Genomic DNA, 20,849 nt, shown 5'->3' with positions numbered 1-20,849 from the left:
ATTATATATATTTATATATATTATTATTTATTATTAATATATTTATATTTATATATATTTATATTTATTTATATAAATTTATAAATTTATATATATTTATATATATTTATATTATATTATATTATAATATATATATTATTATATTATAATAATATATATTATTAATATATATTATTATAATATATAATAAATATATATAATATATATATAATTATATATATAATAATTATATATATATTATATATAATAATTATATATATTATATATATAATATATTATATATATATTATAATATATGTAATATATAATAATATATATAATAATATAATAATATTTATTATTTTATAATAATTTATATATATTTATTATTTATATATATTAATTTATATATATTTATATTTATTATTATTTATTATTAATATATTTATATTTATATTTATTTTTATTTATTTATATAAATTTATAAATTTATTTATAAATTTATATATATTATATATATATTTATATTATACTATATTATAATATATATATTATATTATATATTATATTTAAATTTATATATATTATATATATAAATTTATATATATTATATATAAATAATATATTTATATATAATATAATATAATTAATAATATGTTTATATTTATATAATAAATAATTTTAATAAATAATTTTAATTTTGTATGGAAACACAAAAGAATCTGAATAGCCAAAGCAATCTTGAGAAAGAAAAACGGAGCTGGAGGAGTCAGGCACCCTGGCTTCAGACTATACTATAAAGCTACAATCATCAAAACAGTATGGTACTGGCACAAAAGGAGACATATAAATCAATGGACCAGGATAGAAAGCCCAGAAATAAAACCATGAACTTATGGTCAATTAATCTATGAAAAAAAAGGCAAGAATATACAATGGAGAAAAGATAGTCTCTTCAATAAGTGGTGCTGGGAAAACTGGACAGCTATATGTAAAAGAATGAAATTAGAACCCTCCCTGACACCATACACAAAAATAAACTCAAAATGGATTAAAGACCTAAATGAAAGACCAGATACTACAAAAGTCCTAGAGGAAAACACAGGCAGAACACTCTTTGACATAAATCACATCAATACTTTTTTGGATCCCTCTCCTAGAGTAATGGAAACAAAAACAAAAATAAACAAATGGGACCTAATTAAACTTAAAAGCTTTTCCACAACAAAGGAAACCATAAACAAAATGAAAAGACAACCCACAGAATGGGAGAAAATATTTGCAAATGATGCTACTGACAAGGGATTAATTTTCAAACTATATAAACAGTTCATACAGCTTAATAAAATTTTTTAAAAATCAAAAAATTGGCAGAAGACCTAAATAGACAAAGAAGACATACAGATGGCCAACAATCACATGAAAAGATGCTCAATGTCACTAATTATTAGAGAAATGCAAACTTCTTTATTCATTTTATCTATAGATGTACACCTTAGGTTGTTTCCATCTCTTGGCTATTGTAAATAATGCTGCTATGAATATGGGAGGAAAGATATCTTTTGAGTTAGAGTGTTTATTTTCTTCATATATATTCTCAGAAGTGGAATTGCTGGATAATATGACAATTCTATTTTTAATTTTTTGAGGATCATCCATATTGTTTTGCAGTGGCTATACCAATTTACAATCCCACCAAACCCTTTTCTCCTCATCCATACCAGCACTTGTTATCTCTTTTCTTTTATATGATGGCTATTCTAACAAGTGTGAGGTGATGTCTTATTGTGGTTTTAATATGCATTTCCTTACTTATTAGTAATGTTGAGCATTTTTCCATGTGCCTGTTGGCCTTTCTTATATCTTCTTTGGAGAAATGTCTATTCAGGTTCTTTGCCCATTTTTTAATTGTTTGGTTAATTTGCTACTGATTTGTATGAGTTCTTTATATATTTGGGGTATTATTCTCTAATCAGATATATGGTTTACATATATTTTTTCCCATTCCATAGGTTGTCTTTTCACTTTGTTGATGATTTGCTGTGCAGAAGCTTTCTAGTTTGATGTAGTCTCACTAGTTTATTTTTGATTTTGTTGCTTGTGCTTTAAGTATCACATTCAAAAACATTACTGTGAAGACCCATGTCAATGAGCTTTATTCCTATATTTTCTTCTAAAAGTTTTATGGTTTCAGGTCTTACATTAAAGTCTTTAATCCATTTCAAGTTAATTTTTGTGAGTGGTGTAAGATATGGGTCCAGTTTCACTCTTTTATATATGAATATCCAATTATCCCAGCATCGTTTATTGAAAAAACTATCTTTTTGTTGTTTGTGTATAGAAATGCTACTGATTTTTATATGTTATTTTGTATCCTGAAAATTTACTGAATTCATTGATTAGATCTAACAGTTTTTTGGTTGAGTCTTTAGGATTTTTTATCTATAAAATCATGCCATCTGCAAATAGAGACAATTCTATTTCTTCCTTTCCAATTCTGATACTTTTATTTTTTATTTTTTTCTTGCCTGATTGCTTTAGCTAGGACTTCCAATATTATGTTTAATAAGAGTGGTGAGAGTGGTTTCCCTACCTTAGGGGAAAAATTTTCAACCTTTCACCACTGAGTATGACGTTAACTGTGGGCTTGTTATAGACAGCTTTTATTATGTTAAGATACGTCCCTTCTATGCCTAACTTGTTAAGAGTTTTTATTACGACTGGATGTTGAATTTTGTCAAATGCTTTCCCTGTATCTATTAAGATGATCATATAATTTTTGTATCAAGTTCAATATCAGGTCAGAGGAGATTGGACACAGACATAGAATGAGATCATTTGTGGTATTTACTCCACATAAAAATATCAGCTGGAGAATGGATAAATAACTTGTGGTATAGTCATATGCTACAATAATATACAGTATTGATATAAATAAATCATGCCTTAACATCAAAGTGGATGAATCTCAGGAACAGAATGGTGAGAGAAAAAAAGCAAGTTAGAAGATACAATATGGGCAGTGTGCAGCCACGCTGGCTTGAGGGAGTCTGCGGCAGTCGAGCTGGAGATGCGTTCCCCTGCCTGGAGCTGTGATGAGCACCCCAGCCGTGCCCCAGGACCTGCAGCTGCCCCTGAGTCAGAGGGCCCAGTCTGCATTCAGAGAGCAAAGAAGACAAAAACTCAAGGAGCATCTGTTAAAAAGAAAAACTTTTTGCATACAAACAGGAAAATCAGATATTATCCAGTGGTAGAGACCAGAGAGTGAAGACATCTGAAGGCCAGATCCAAGAATAGACAAAAATTCTGAAACTTAAGGCAAAAATGGTTGATAAAGAGAATGTCGGCAGACCTACAGGGATCAAGAATAATATAACAATGGAAAAAAACTGTATTCCTTTAAAACCTTCTAATGAATTAACCAATTCAACTACAGCAATTGATACACCTAATTTTGAGGATAATAAACTCTGCCGTTGTTACCAATTAAAGATGACCCCCAAAGTCAACATATGATGTTAAGCCAAGCATTTCACCTTAAAAACAACAGTAAAAGAAACAAATGACTACAGAAAAACCAAAGCAAGGTGCTAACATGCCCAAGAAACCTGTGCTTGGATCTTATCATAGCCAAATTGTTCAGTCTAAGATTAATTCCTTTAGAAAACCTCTACAAGTCAAAGATGAGAGTTCCGCAACAATGAAGAAACTTTCAGCTACTGTCTCTAAAGCCACAAAGTCTCAGCCTGTAGACACCAGCAGTGTACCAGTGAAAAGTGATAGAGCCTCACATATGATGACTGCCACTAAATTTGTGAGCACTACATCTCAGAGCAGTCAACTCGTATGAACTTCTATTAGCAGTCCCCACAGTAATAACCAGGATGCCATGAAACAAGGCATCAGTCTGCCAGTGTTACAGTTTGGAAAGGGCCTCGAGAGAAAGAATTATTACAGTTAAATATACTTTCGTCTATTATCAAAACCATTTCTTCTCAGGACATAAAAAGAAGACACTATCAAGAAGCATGACATCTGAAATGGTAGCCAGGCCTGCTTTGTCTTCTAATACTAAACTGATAGAAAAGTCAAAAAGCATTGACCACCGCAGACATACCATGGTGAAAACAGCTATTGATAGTAGATGGACTCAGCCCAGAGAAACTGCAGAAGAGAGAAAGGCTCATCTGAGTGAGTGGAAAGCTAGCAAAGGAAGAGTAATGAAAAGGCCTCCGAGCTCAGTGGTTACCCAGCCTGAGCCCGAAGCACAAAATGAAAAACTAGTTGGGTCCTTCTGGACTACCATGGCAGAAGAAGATGAACAATGATTGTTTACTGAAAAAGTAAACAAGACATTTTCTGAATGCCTACACCTGATTAATGAGGGATGTCCAAAAGAATAAGTATTAGTTACACTGAATGACCTGATTAAAAATATTCCAGATGCCAAAACACTTGTTAAATATTGGATATGCCTTGCGCATACTGAACCACTTACAAGTCTATTGAAAATGTTTCTGCAATCTATGAGAAGGTCATTCTGGCAGGAGCTCAGCCTACTGACGAGATGCGACATGCAATTGTTGACATTCTGACAATGAAGAGTCAAGAAAAAAGTTAAATTTGGAGAAAATATTGAGGAGGCTTGTGCAACCAAGGAACAAATCCAAGAAGCCACCATTGACGATATAAGTCTTAACCTGGGGTCAGAAAAACCAGACATAGAAAATAAGCATCCTAGGAATGTGGTATTTCAAGGTTGTGAAAAAGAGCAAGATGACAAAACAAAAGATCCAAACAGTGATATTAAAACCCCCAATATAGAAACTAGGTCGGGTTGCTTAATTAAATATAATGTGTCTACTACTCCATACTTGCAAAGTGTGAAAAAGAAGATGCAGTTTAACGAAACAAATTCTGCATTTAAAGAGCTAAAGTTTCTCACACCAGTTAGACGTTCTCGACGTCTTCAAGAGAAGACTTCTAAATTGCCAGATACGTTAAAAGACCATCATCCTTGTGTGTCTTCACGGGAACAGTTAACAGAGTTGGGAAGTGAAACTGACGCTTTTGTGTGCCACATGTACTCAGAGACTGACACGACAGAAGAGAAGTGAAGCTCTGATAGCAGTGGGGTTGTATTATTCCAAGGGCATTTGGTTGGTTTGTTTGCTGTGGCTTTGCATGTCCCTTAGGTCAGGAGTTGCCAAGTACCTAAGTATTCACAGCAGTCAGCGCTCTTACTAATGTCCACTCTAAAGCAGGTGTTGCCTTCTGTGCGTCGGAAAGCTAATCCTACATTGTGGATCTCAATAGACTGACTTTTTCTCTAACACAGGTAAATTTTGTGAAGACAGAGTTAGCTTGCTTTGTCACCCAATTCTAGTAGCCCAGACTGCTGTGCTCTCCTGTGTCCCTGGGATTCTGCCCCTGGTTCTTCATTGTCACTCTCCAGCAATGCCAGTGAGTCTGCATCTGTGGTCTCTTGGCTTCTTTTTTTATTGTAGCGGAGGTCCGCGAGAGGAATAGTTAACTAAATACTCCATTTCTAAGAGAAGATACTTTGTTGGAAGAAAGAAAATATGCCACACCTAGTGGGCATTCAGAACTTTAAATCTGAGTTCCTTTCTTTAGTTCCTTTTCTAACTTGACTATTTAAATGTTAAAAATTTTAACTTCTATTGCTTTGTTTGATATAGTTTATAGACTAATAGAAGGGAGTTAGAGAAGGAATATATAATATTTCATAAATGTCATCCTAGCTTAGGTAGTATTTCTAAAATAACTAATACTTAAAATTGATTTCTTCCTTGTAATATAAAAACTTCATCATGTTTCCTAAAACATGATAGTCATACACAATAAGTAGGTCTCTGCTCCCCACAATAAATACCACCAGTAAAATTGTTTTAAGTCTCTACTTATTAATTAATTGTTTTGTTAAGTCTAATACTTAAATGGCATACATCCTTTACCAACTCTACAGTTTCAAATAAGAATTTAGTCATTGTAAAAGATTAGATAGTTTTAAAACTGCATAATATGAATGTGGTTGAAAATCACATACTTATTTATGTTCATTAATTCCATTTGTATAATAGTGCCAATCTTTGTTCTATTTATTGTCTTATGTTCTAGAGAGTAGGGTTTTTATTCCTTTTAAACTGTGTACCTAATATGTATACAATAAATGAAAACATCTATATAACGATAAAAAAAAAAAAGAAGACACAATATGATTCCGTTTTTGTGAACTTCAAAACCGTGCAAAACCAAAGAATATTCTGTTTAGAGATACAACCCTATGTGGTAGATGTTTCAAAAAGTATTAGTTAATACACTTAGTGAATTTTTATCACTGTGAGTAGAGGAGTAGGATGGGATCTGGAATGAACCCTTAGAAACCTCAACGTTTTGGATTATTTTCTGTGTTTCTTTTTTCCTTAAGGTAGATAGTGAATAAAAGGGTGTTTGTATTTTTATTCTTTATACTGAATCATATGTTATAAATACTATTTTGTATTTCAACTTTCATACTAGCAATTTTGAAAAAAGCAAAAGAAAAAATTAAGGATAATCATAACTAGAAAATAATAGGTAGATTTTTTAAAATATCATTGGAGAAGGGAGGAAGGTCAAAGAAAGAACTCAATCCAAATTCAATAAAATGAAAGCTAAAGGATGAACAGATAAATAAGATCTCAGCAAGTAAAAAAGGAAAATATACAAAGTTCGCTTTGGAGAAGGGAACAGCTGCCAGGGAATGGCAAGGAAACTGGTGGCTTTACTGTGAAACTGAGAAAGCCAAAGATGTGAGACAAGCCTGAAAATAAAGATAGTAACCCGAAAGGACTTCAGTGCTCAGTGAATGAGTTTGTGAGGTTTGTTTTTGTTTTCTTTTGTTTTATGTATAAGAAACATTGGAAGTCTGTTAAGATTTTTAAAATAGTATATCCTCAATATATTACATTTGAAAGCCAATTGGTTGTCCTGTGGAAGAAGAATTGGAAAGAGTTCAGAAACCGGAAGAACTGTGAGGGGCTCAAAAGCATTGTGATTTGACTTACTTTTCACATTTAATGCAAGCACTGTTTTCTAGCATTTATGCTTAGACCTTCTACAGAAAATGCACTTCTGCAATGTGACTTGCTCAATACCCTGGGCTCTATGGCTCGAGGCATTTCCTCTGCATTTTAAATTCTTGCAGTCTAAAATGTTTACTGTAGTAAACATTGTTGGTTTCTTTCCTCAGAAAACACAAAGGAAAAAAGCTAAGATGGAGAAACAAACAAACAAACAAAAAAATCAGGTAAGAAAAAGAAGAAGAGCGAGTGATAGGTAACCCAGTAGGTAGGGCAAGAACAGGAGGGGACTGGGAACTACAAAACGTAGCTCAGAGAGGCTGGCTGGCCTTAAGTAAAGCACTTAACCTTTGCTCCCTTCAGTTTCTTCATCTGTAAAAAGAGAAGTTCAGCTAGATGACCCAAAGTCCCTCCAGAAAAATAAATGGATGATGTATTCTGTAATAGCATGATTCTATTACATCATATGATTTTATTGAAAAGGTACAAATTCATTCTTGAAGAGTTTTCCTTGTGTTTAAGATATTAAAGCAAGTATTAAAATAATGCTAAAAATATATTACATGATTATATGTTTGAATTTCAACTTTAGCTTCATAGTTTTATATTTTTCAGGGGTTTAATTTGGATCTAGGAACAAAATGAAACATTAATAACTGCCACAGCCTCCTGGCAAGTTACTATTTTGTGATAGAGTGCAAGAGGAGGAATGCAATGATCTGCCCAGCACTGCTCATCATCACATGTTGTTTTTGAGACCAGAATTCAATGATTTTTTTTTTCCCTTTGCTGCATTAAAATGATGGCATTTTTCTTAAAACATACAGGGCTTTTAATTCTGTAAAGATTGGCCTATTTAAGGTACCAACTATTTCAAAAAGAACAGTCATTTTAAAAAGCAGCAGAGCAACTGGAAGATTTTATGAATAAAAAAAATACAAATCAATCAAAATGAATACCAGTAATAAAATGGTAATGGAAAGAATTACTATTATAGTCATCACAATTATAAAGGCTTGTGGAGTAAGAAAGCTATACTTGGGAAGTATCTATTAAATTAATTTATTTTTATCTTTTCTTTTCAACTCGGAAGCAGAAAAATATTTGTTAATTGGCCTAGTGTGTTTTTGTTTTTATATTTTATGTGTCCTTACTGTAGTAAAGTCTTCTTTTGTACTGTGTCTTGCTAATAAAATTAAAACTTAAAATTGCTTTTAATTGAAATTTTAATTGCTTATAATTGCAAACAAACCTTAAAATTACAAAATAAAATTTAATTGCTGATAAAGTAAAACTGGCAAGTGTGATTTAAAATAGCTAATATTTGAGGTAGCTTATCTGTGTCAGACATTTAGGTACATTATTCTCTCCTTGAACAAACTCTAGCTAGGCTCCTCTGACCCCTTTCTCAACTAGACCTCAACCTTGATCTATAAAGACTTGAATACCAGCAGAGTTTCTAACAGCTCAAGGCCACATCCTTAGGATGATCCTGGTTCCACTAATAGTTCATGCCTGCAAAAACTCAAAGCTGCCAACAGAATTTAGTTTGTTCCAGCCAATACCTGAAGATAGGGCCCCTGTCTCCCAGTCTCCATGGGAGGATAGGAGCCTAACTTCTGTAAACTCTGGTTAGCAAAACCATACTGGTTTCATATAGACCACCCCCGCCCGCCCTGCCGCCACCCCACCACCACCCCCACCCCCCCCACCCCCTACCCCCCGCTTACTGCTTTTTGTAATTTTACACTTCCCTGGCTCTACTGAACCCTGCCCACCTCCCTCCTTATTCCCTCATTCTCCCTTTAGAATGCTGGGTCACCTCTGTACAAATCAAAGTTGGGTTCAATTCACACTAGTCTCTTCCCTATTTCCCTATTGCTGATTAAAATCTGTCCTTACCACTTTAGTATCTAACATTGTTTATTTTTGACCCTAATAAATTCTTAGGGCCAAAAATAAACAAATTAGAAGAAATTAGGCCAGAAAAGTAACTTACCTGGCAAGACAACATAATTAGTAAGTTATAACACTGTAATTTCAATCTAGGCCTGTTTGATAATCACTGTTAATTACCTTGCTTCTCATTTGGACAAATATAGTCAACTTTTCTTAAAAATTGAGAATAAATCTTATATTGAAGGTTAATCAATTATATAATACTTAAAGTATGAGACATAGGCTTTTGAAAGTCCATTGTCATTAGAATTCACAATTGAGAAAGCTAACTTCTGTTAAAAATTGCATTAAAATAATTAATTCATAAAGAAAACTATAAAAGCCTAAAAATAGATCTATGTAAAATAAAGATAAAAAAGACAATATGTTAAATAAAAAGAATATTGACATGTTTTATTTCTGGATTTATTAATGGAATTGATAATTATAGGAAATGTTTCTTTATAAAAGTTCAGCTAGATGTTTATAAATTCCTTCAGCAGAAGCTACAAACAGAAAGAATATAGGCTTGAGAATCAGAGAGACTGAAGTTCTAATCATAGTCCTGCGTTTACTGATTATGTAACTTGAGCAAATTACTTAATTCTCTGAGCCTCAGTTTCTTCAGCTACATAATAAAGACAACATTGTGGTAGACAGAATTCTAAGATGGTCTCCAAAATTTCTGGTTCATTCTGTACATGCCCTATATGGTTTTCTGGGTGAGTGTGCGTGAGACCTATAAACACGATGCATTCCCATAATTAGGTTCCATTATATGGTAAAATGATCATATTTTACAGATGTAATTAAGTGCCCTAATCAGCTGATTTTGATTTAATCAAAGGGGATATTATCCTAAGTAAGTGGGCAAGCTCTTAAAAGAGGGTATAGATGTCACAGAGTTGTACTTCTGTTGGCTTTGAAAAAGTAAATTGCTATGTTGTGCAAGGATAATAAGTAGGTGACCTCTTGGAGTTAACTGCAACCTCCAGCTGTCAGCCAGGAAGAAAATGCGAACCTCAGCCCTACAACCACAAGGAAATGAATTCTGCCAATATCTGACTCATCTTGTAGGAGGACCTCTAGCTTCTAAATAGATCACATCACCGGCTGACAACTTGATTTTAGCCCAGTGATACTATAAACACAAGACCCATCTAACTCATACCCATTGCCCTTTGCATTGCTGAATCACTCCTCTGGTATAAATGCAATTCCAGATTATAAAGCATGAATTTTTTTAAAATGCCTCAGCTAGTAAGGGTGGAAGCAGTGTGGCAGAGGTCCGAGCTGGGCTGCACTCCCCCCACCCCGGGCTGCCGCGATGGAACTCAGCGTTGAGTACCTCCCGGAGAAGCTGCAGTGGGACCTGGAGGCGGAGCACGTGGAAGTGGAGGACACGACTCCCACGTTGCGTGTCCAGCTTCCGAGTCTTCGTGGTGTCAGCCAAGTTCGAGGGGAAGCCGCTGCTTCAGAGACACTGGCTTGTGAACACTTGCCTAGCAGAAGAGCTCCTGCACATCCATGCCTTTGAGCAGAAAACCCTGACCCCAGAGCAGCGGGCCCGTGAGCAGCAGAAATAAGGGACCCAGACCAGCATACCTATTAAATTATGAATCAGGCCCCCCCAAAATATAAATAAAATAAAATGCTTCAGCTATTTCTCTTATAACAGAGGCAAGAAGGAAATAATAAGGTACCACTTGACTCACTATCACTTCCTTTATTATTTTCAAAACTATTTGGGGAAAAATAAACCTTCACAATTGCTCTAAATTCCTCACTTTCTCTTTTTTCTCTACTCCAAATTTTCAAATCCAATTCCTAAACATGGGATAAAGGCTCCTATACAGTAATCTTTTTTCTAAAACTGTAGTCACTGGGTGGGTCATCTTTGTTGTAAGGCAGTTATTTCAGTTAGAGTCTCTCAGTTACAGGTTAACGGATATTTGACTAAGGTGGTTTAAGCAAGAATCATGTTTCTTTATTCCATATAAAAAAAAGAAGTCCACAATAAACTTTGGTTTAGTGGTTGAACAATTGGAACCTAGATTCTTTCCAGTTTCTATTTTACCATTATCAGGTGTTAGTGATAGGTTTTCTGAGCAAAGCATAGCTGGTGTAGTACCAACCATCATATTCTTAACAGCACACAAAGCAGGAAGGAAGTAGATGATGTCATATAGGGCCTTTATCTTATACCATCCTTTCTTTTATTCATGAGATAAACCTTAATAAAAAGCACTCCAGTGAGACTCCTTTTTAGCTACCATGGGCTTCCATGACTGTTGGCAAAGGAGCATGGAATTGCTATGGTTGGCACAGACTAATACAGCTCATTCCCTGGTGATGGACACATCACCATCCAAACACACTAAGAAGTCTTTTAACACAAAAAGCCAGAGAAATGGCTAACAGGTAGCCTAGCAATGATGACTACCTTACTAGGGATCTTTTCTCAATATTGTGCAAGATGCTGCTGCTTTTGGTGACCATTTGTCTTACACTAGGACTTGGGACAAATTCCATAAGTCCTACAGTACGGATTAAGAAATGACTTAACTGGGAAAAGGGGAAATGTACAAAGCTATAGAGCTTATAAGAGAAGGTAATCATCCTCTATCTTCCAATTATTCCACAAAGAACAGTGCTGGGGTCTGGGAGATTTGCTGGAACAAAGTGTGTGTTTCTGTTTCAGTGAAGGGACCCCAATCTTCCAATACTTTTCATTTTTGCTTATCAGTTAAAGGATACACAAACTGCACAGACACCAAGATTTTAGTGCTTGGTTTTTACAGGAGCTTTATGGGAATGATAGCTGACTAACACCTGAAAACAATGGGTTCTATAAGAAGTTGCAATCTTCTTGCAAAGAAATGAAGGTCACTATTACCATGGAAACTTTTGGATACAGCCCTTCCACTAGAAAGAGTTGAGTGGACTTGTTCCAGCTGGCTTATTTCCCCAGCAATCCAGAATGAAAACATATAATCATTTTCAGAGAAGTCTTCCCCATGGTCTCATCAAGTAAAAATTTTCCATCTTGCGAATTAGCCTGTCCACATGCTGAATAGGAAAAGAGTGATATTATTTGTCATTCCTTCATCCTAATCTATTCCCTGTTTGACTCTGGCATCCAAATTGAAGTTTATCATTCTCCTTGGAGGTATGTCAAATTGCTCTATTTTAAGATTTTGTTCTGGCATTGCATAATAAGCTCTGTGAAGATAGAAAAGTTGAATTTTTTTTATCACCATTGTCCTCTCTAAGAACAGGGGAAGTGAGAACCACCCAGTGCAATCCTAATTTCTACTTGGGTCCATTCAGATACAACCTACCATTTTCCCACTAAGGTTAAAGCAATAAAAAGAGATTTATCGTGTCTTCTTATCCCTTACTCACAGATTTCCAAGTAGCTGGGAGCCCTACAAAGACAGTTTTAGCTCCTCCCTCAATGGGCCCTCCCTTCAATTTATCAACTGGCAGAAATCATTAATTTGATCCACCTCAAAGTTTCACTTGCTGGTGACTACTGATACAGGGGATGCTTTTCTCAAGTCACAATTAGTGCTGGTAGTTTCAAACACTGGTGACAGTGCTGTGTCAGGATCACCCCTACGCTCCTCAAGCATTGTAAGTACTGTGAGTATGGATGGTGACCCCAGCTCCTGAGATGCCAATGGCCACATTGCAGCTATACATGTAAGGTTCAGGTACTGATTTCTACACAAAAGCCAGTGACTCCACCTGCTACTGAATTTCCCCACACAAATTCTACAAATTCACTGATGCCTTAAACTCTAAGTCTCTTTAGTTCTTGCTCTTCTTTTTTCCTACAATTCTACCATCTTATGATTTTGTCATGTTGGGCAGGAAGCTAATGTGAGAGAAATTACTTTACTATAATCGTAATACTTTCTCTATATCACTGACCTAACTGCTTCAGTTAGCTTGTCTTATAATTAATTCTTTATTAGAAGTCTCCTCATTCTCCCACATAAATTGATAAATACCTGCCCTAAACCACTAGTTTTCCAGACATGCCTGAATGCTGGGATGAATACAGCATAGGCTCAAGCTAGTGACCCCTTCGCTTCCTCCAACTCCCAACATTGGAATCTTAAATATTTATGCCTTTCCAATATTTGCTATTTTTCATCTGTTTCCCTACGTAGGTTGTCAGTAAATTTCCTTAAGAGTAAATAAGCCCAAGTGACTATTTCTAACATCAATCAAAGAATAAATTTAATACTCTCCCATATGTATTTCTGCATTGCTCAAAGGTTTTTGAAGAGTACACTGTATTTCTATACTTTTAAAAAATATAAAAAATAAACAAAAGGTCAAAGATAGAATAGTTAGAAATAGGGAGGAAATGTATCTTCAGAAGATAGACAGATTGATGACAGATGCTGAGTGAAAAGAAAGGAGGCTGAACTTTGGGACTGAATATGGCAATCCCTATGGATCTGAGCAGAAGTCTGCAGTGATCGACGGAAATGAGCCTGCACCTTTCCCCACATCTCCTTCCCCCCCCCCCCCCCATAACCTTTCCACACTCTTTTCAGATCAAAATCCCTATATTCTGCATCTAGAAAGGATTAATTATTTCATTCTTTTCTGTTTAAACAAAAGGCCTGCATCTGTGTGAACCCTGAAAGCATATTTACAATGAAGAGAATGTAGTGCTCCAACCTCCTATGAGATTGTCCTTTAATATCGCCTTCTGGAACAATATGTTCAGGAAGCGGCAAGATTAACATATAAAAAAACACAGAATGGCAAGATGACCTGAGTTTTCTGCCCCTCCGCGAAATCCTATTTGCCTTAGGCAACTTTTAAAACATTAAGAAAGTAAATGAGGAAAGAGTAAACAAACTGGAGGAAAATCACAACATGCTAGAGCTAAAAGCAATCTTAGCAGTTGAAGTACACAGCATTAATGTCCTCAGTTCTTTACCCTTCCCTTATCCACATCCATTACATATGACTTGGCAGTACCTTCTCCCAGGAAAGAGACAGAAGATACTTCCCTACCCCTTGCTTTCGGGTTTGCCACATGATCTGCTTGGGTTAATGGACTGTTAACAGAAAATAGTTTGTGTTATTGTGCCTGCTCTCTTTCACATCTGTCAGAGCAGGCGAGTAAGCCTGGGCTAGCTGAGGAGGAGGATTAGAGACCTACAGGGCTGAGCCAGCCAGGGATGTACCCAGCCTAGAACAGGAGACCTTCAGGTGACCTACAGATCTGTGAACTGGTAAATGAATATTGCTGTGGGATACTGAGATTATGTGGTTGATTGTGCCATATATTAGTTGATACCATACCCAACAACTTCAACTCCTTCAATTTATAGAGGAGAAAACCAGACCCCCAAAGTGGAAGCAGATGGATAATAGTGGAAACAGGGCTGGAAGTTAGGCCCTGAAACAACCTTGAAGATCTGAATATTTACTCAAGGTTCAGATATGAACTTGCCACATGGACATTGGAAAGCCAATTAGTTTCTCTGAATCTCAGTGTTTTGTTGGAAAATGAAGGTAACATGTACCCTAAATAAAAACTGGAAATTGTCTGGTCTAAATAAGGTATTCGATGTGAAGACGCTTTGTGAAAAAGAGAGAAAGAAGCTCAAGTGGTTAGTGCTTAATGAATGCCAAGTGCATGATGTAACCTTTGCTTACATGATGTCATTTTATCTCACTTTATCTTTTAAATACCTACCTATTGGTACTTCCCTGGTGGTGCAGTGGTTAAGAATCCGCCTGCCAATGCAGGGGACACAGGTTTGATCCCTGGTCCAGGAAGATCTCACATGCCATGAAGCAACTAAGCCCATGTGCCTAGACTACTGAGTCTGCGCTCTAGAGCCCACAAGCCACAACTACTGAACTTGCATGCCACAACTACTGAAGCCTGTGCGCCTAGAGCCCATGCTCCGTGATGAGAAACCACCGTAATGAGAAGCCCATGCACCACGATGAAGAGTAGCCCCTGCTCGCCGCAACTAGCGAAAGCCTGTGCACAGCAACAAAGACCCAACACAGCCAAAAATAAATAAATTAATAAATAAATTTATTAAAAAAAAACCCCTACCTATTAATAAGGTAGCTGTGCACTTACTTGTTGAGAAACAGGTGATTACTGTGTGCTTACAGAGCCAGGTCCTATATACATTTAATGAATAAACAAATTCAGGCTGAGGGAACTTAAATAACTTACCAAAATAACCTCAAAGAACTTGGCATGTTTTTATTAGTCAGTAGGGACTCTGCTGACTGTAACAGGAAAACTGTTAACTACTGCAAAATAACTTTCTGCTACTGGTCACCCAGAAACATGTTATAAAGTTATTCAAATGAGAGTGTCTGCTTTTAGAGCTTTGATATGAAAATTTTATTAGAAACATCTTTGTTTTTACTATCCAAATGTCATGATATATATGACATGCCACCTGCCATTAACAGTCACCCTGGTCTCTAATTACAACAACATTCCATCTGCTCTGGAAGATGACTACCAAGGCCTTGTCACTGGCCACTGGTCCCTGGTGGTCTAGTGGCTAGGATTCAGTGCTCTCACTGCTGTGGCCTGACTTCAATCTCTGGCTTCAAATCCTGCTTCAAGCCGCTGCAGGCCAAGACCACCTGAGACCATACCCATTTGCATTTTGTAAACTCTATGAAGTACGTGCTTATCCCCTGCCTGTATTTCAAACAACACATAACAGTCACTGTGCCACATTTAAATCATAATTTACATTCACCAATACAAAAGTGCTCCTGAAAAACAAATCATATTTTTCAGCATAACTGAGGTATAATTGAGAGATAAAACTGTACGATATTTCAAGTGTATAATGGGATGATTTGATTAAAAATATTTATTTTAAATGGAACTCATTTATGGGTAGGAAAGTATTTATTATGTTTAATCTCCACCCAAATCAACTTCCATTTTATTTGAGGTTAAGGAACCTCAAATAAAAAGTAAAGTATGGGCTTTTATATCTTCTAAGTGGGTTTCTACTTAAAGATAATAAAAGATAGCATCTACACCAAAACACCTTGTTCAGTCGGTATTTATGTCAATATGTATATGGCAGCACAATATTTTGAAATATCAGCAGAAGTTTCCATCTTTTAACCTTTTTTTTTCCTTTTCTTTTATAAGACGGTGGCCTTTTCACCATTCATGCACACATTGTGAGACATTCATTGCTCAATGAAAATAATTTTACAGCAAAAAAAGCCATTTGGGATTCTAAAGGCAAAAACCTGAGTCTGAATGGATTTGAAAAAAGAGAGTTAGAGATAGATTTCCTACAATGATACCATAACAGCCAAAGATTCTCCTGATTTGATGGTGGGGGGCAGGCGGCAGGAAGGGCAGTAAAGAGCCCAAAGGGAGAGGAAATAGGGAGTAAGTAGAACTTACAGTTCCCTAAGAAAGGTGAGTCCTGGTCCCTGGCCACAGTAAGCTGAATAATTGAAATCCAGATTGTTTGAGGATGGTTATAGATGCACCTGGAGATCATTAAATCTATTTCTAGTTACCATTAAAGGCAGGTGGGAAGGCAGCAAAGTATTCTAAGGAGCCTCTATTCCCGAGGCCAGCATGATATTGAGATCTACTTAGGTGAAACCTGAAGAAAGAAGCACACTAAGGCTTGGCTGTTAGCCTGCACTGCTCCAGAAATAGTTCTCAGCCACAGAGACCACAGCAAATAAAAAAGGAGAGGACATGGGGTAGAAAGTGAAAGGTTTTCAGTTCTTATTAAGGTTCTTGGAAACTGGTCTGCAATCCACAGAGACCCACCTTGGTGTGGGGTGGGTGGAGGGATAATTTAATGAGAAAGGAAGAAGCAGGCATGAATCATCAAATATTAAAAGAGATATTTGCATTTTAAAGTGATACATAGGGCAGCAAGCACAGAACTGAAATAGGTGGAAGCACTATAGGATGGTCTGTGTTATGCCTCCTTTGAGGGTGACTTGGAGACTCAAAAGTGCCTGACAAACGGGAATGTGCTGGTTACTTATGTTAATTCTTGGCAAGAGCTCAGAGTTCACTGCCCCAGAGAAGCTGCTGAATAAATACAGTTCCTTGCCTCTCATAAAGCACAGCTGTGTGAGATAACCTGCAGAACCTGATAAAAGTTTGGGGAACTAAAAGGGAACAACTTTCTATTTTTCAATCTGCCCTTTGATAATAGTGTTTTTATATTTAAAAAAGAATCCACTGACTAAGCACATTTTAAATGATGCCAATAAGCAGAGGGCAGACAGCAGAAGCAAGAAGAACTACAATCCTGCAGGATGTGGAACGAAAACCACATTCACAGAAAGACAGACAAAATGAAAAGGCAGAGGATTATGTACCAGATGAAGGAACAAGATAAAACCCCAGAAAAACCACTAAATGAAGTGGAGATAGGCAACCTTCCAGAAAAAGAATTCAGAATAATGATAGTGGAGACGATCCAGGAGCTTGGGAAAAGAATGGAGGCAAAGATCGAGAAGATGCAAGAAATGATTAACAAAGATCTAGAAGGATTAAAGAACAGACAAACAGAGATGAACAATACAAAAAATGAGATGAAAAATACACTAGAAGGAATCAATAGCAGAAAAACTGAGGCAGAAGAACGGATGAGTGACCTGGAAGACAGAATGGTGGAATTCACTGCTGTGGAACAGACTAAAGAAAAAAGAATGAAAAGAAATGAAGACAGCCTAAGAGACCTCTGGGACAACATTAAATACACCAACATTTGCATTATAGGGGTCCCAGAAGGAGAAGAGAGAAAGGACCAAGAAAATATTTGAAGAGATTATAGTCGAAAACTTCCCTAATGTGGGAAAGGAAATAGCCACCCAAGTCCAGGAAGTGAAAAGAGTCCGAGGCAGGAAAAACCCAAGGAGAAACGCACTGAGACACACAGTAATCAAACTGACAAAAATTAAAGAAAAAGAAAAATTATGAAAAGCAACACGGGAAAAATGACAAATAACATATAAGGGAACTCCCATAAGGTTAACAGCTGATCTCTCAGCAGAAACTCCACATCCAGAAACGAATGGCATGATATACTTAAAGTGATGAAAGGGAAGAAACTACAACCAAGATTACTCGACCCAGAAAGGATCTCATTCAGATTTGATGGATAAATCAAAAGCTTTACAGACAAATAAAAGCTAAGAGAACTCAGCACCACCAAACAAGCTCTACAGTGAGTGCTAAAGGAACTTCTCTAAGTGGGAAACACAAGAAAAGGACCTAAAAAAAAACATTCCCAAAACAATTAAGAAAATGGTAATAGGAATATACTTATAAATAATTACCTTAAATGTGAATGGATTAAATGTTCCAACCAAAATACACAGGCTCGCTGAATGGATACAAAAACAAGACCCATATACGTGCTGTCTACAAGAGACTCACTTCAGACCTAGGGACACATACAGACTGAAAGTGAGGGGATGGAAAATGATATTCCATGCAGAGGGAAATCAAAAGAAAGCTGGAGTAGCAATTCTCATAACAGATAAAATAGACTTTAATATAAAGAACGTTACAAGAGACGAGGAAGGACACTACATAATGATCAAGGGATCAATCCAAGAAGAAGATATAAAAATTATAAATGTTTATGAACCCAACATAGGAGCACCGGAATACATAAGGCAAACGCTAACAACCATGAAAAGGGAAATCAATGGTAACACAATAATAGTGGGGGACTTTAACACCCCACTTACACAAATGGACAGATCATCCAGACAAAAAATTAATAAGGAAACACAACCTTTAAATGATACAATAGACCAGATAGACTTAATTGATATTTATAGGACATTCTATCTGAAAACAGCAGATTACACTTTCTTCTCAAGTGCAAACGGAACATTCTCCAGGATACATCACATCCTGGGTCACAAATCAAGCCTTGAGATATTTAAGAAAACTGAAATCATATCAAGCATCTTTTCTGACAATGCTATGAGATTAGATATAAATTACAGGGAAAAAAATGTAAAAAAACACAAACACATGGAGGCTAAACAATATGTTACTAAAGAACCAAGAGATCATTGAAGAAATCAAAGAGGAAATCAAAAAATAGATAGAGATAAATGACAATGAAAACATGATGATCCAAAACCTATGGGATACAGCAAAAGCAGTTCTAAGAGAGAAGTTTATAGCAATACAATCCTACCTCAAGAAACAACAAAAATCTCAAATAAACAATCTAACCTTATACCTAAAGGAACTGGAGAAAGAAGAACAAACAAAACACAAAGTTACTAGAAGGAAAGAAATCATAAAGATTAGAGCAGAAATAAATGAAATAGAAAGAAAGAAAACAATAGCACAGATCAATAAAACTAAAAGCTGTTTCTTTGAGAAGATAAACAAAATTGATAAACCATTAGCCAGACTCATCAAGAAAAAGAGGGACATTACTCAAATCAATAAAATTAGAAATGAAAAAGGAGAAGTTACAACAGACACCACAGAAATACAAAGCATCCTAAGAGACTACTACAAGCAACTCTGGACAACCTGGAAGAAATGGACAAATTCTTAGAAAGGTATAACCTTCCAAAACTGAACCAGGAAGAAATAGAAAATATGAACAGACAAATCACAAGTAATGAAATTGAAACTGTGATTAAAAATCTTCCAACAAACAAAAGTCCAGAACAAAATGGCTTCACAGGTGAATTCTCTCAAACATTTAGAGAAGAGCTAACACCCATCCTTCTCAAACTCTTCCAAAAATTTCAGAGGAAGGAACAATCCCAAACTCATTCTATGAGGCCACCATCACCCTGATACCAAAACCAGACAAAGATACTACAAAAATGAAAATTACAGACCAACATCACAGATGAATATAGATGCAAAAATCCTCAACAAAATACTAGCAAACAGAATCCAACAACACATTAAAAGGATCACACACCAGGATCAAGTGGGATTTATCCCATGGATGCAAGGATTCTTCAATATGCACAAATCAGTCAATGGGATACACCACATTAACAAGTTGGTGTTAAAATTTGTTAAAATACACCATATTAACAAAAAATAAAAACCATATGATCATCTCAATAGATACAGAGCAAGCTTTTGACAAAATTCAACACCCATTTATGAGGAAGACTCTCCAGAAAGTATGCACAGAGGGAAACTACCTCAACATAAAAAAGGCCGTATATGACAAACCCACAGCAAACATCATTCTCAGTGGTGAAAAACTGAAAGCATTCCCTCTAAGATCAGGAAAAAGACAAGGTTGTCCACTCTCACCACTATTATTCAACATAGTTCTGGAAGTCCTAGCCATGGCAACCAGAGAAGAAAAAGAAATAAAAGGAATCCAAATTGGAAAAGAGAAGTAAAACTGTCATTGTTTGCAGATGACATGATACTATACATAGAGAATCCTAAAGAGGCCACCAGAAAACTACTAGAGCTAATCAATGAATTTGGGAAAGTTGCAGGATATAAAATTAATGCACAGAAATCTCTGGCATTCCTATACACTAACAACGAAAGATCAGAAAGAGAAATTAAGAAAACAATTCCATTCACCATTGCAACAAAAAGAATAAAATACCTAGGAATAAACCTACCTAAGGAGGTAAAAGACCTGTACTCAGAAAACTATAAGACACTGATGAAAGAAATCAAAAATGACACAAACAAATGGAGAGATATATCATGTTCTTGGATTAGAAGAATCAATATTGTGAAAATGACTATACTAATCAAAGCAATCTACAGATTCAATGCAATCCCTATCAAATTACCAATGGCGTTTTTTACAGAACTAG

The 20,849-nt window shown here is 35.7% G+C and overlaps 2 pseudogenes across 2 annotated transcripts; both read left to right on the top strand.

Annotated features, from left to right (window-relative positions):
- Window positions 1-681: 681 nt before the first annotated feature.
- LOC309620513 (cytoskeleton-associated protein 2 pseudogene) lies at window positions 682-5,884 on the top strand (annotated as a pseudogene). The gene has a single exon. The product of its transcript is annotated as a cytoskeleton-associated protein 2 pseudogene (transcript).
- Window positions 5,885-8,848: 2,964 nt separating this feature from the next.
- On the top strand, window positions 8,849-15,137 carry LOC309622508 (bolA-like protein 2 pseudogene; annotated as a pseudogene). The gene has a single exon. The product of its transcript is annotated as a bolA-like protein 2 pseudogene (transcript).
- The last annotated feature ends 5,712 nt before the right edge of the window (window positions 15,138-20,849 follow it).

Source organism: Balaenoptera borealis (genome assembly GCF_965194805.1).
Source record: "Balaenoptera borealis genome assembly, chromosome: 2".
NCBI lineage: Eukaryota > Metazoa > Chordata > Mammalia > Artiodactyla > Balaenopteridae > Balaenoptera > Balaenoptera borealis.
Note: the sequence above shows the minus strand (reverse complement) of the source record. Positions and strands in the feature narration are given on the sequence as shown.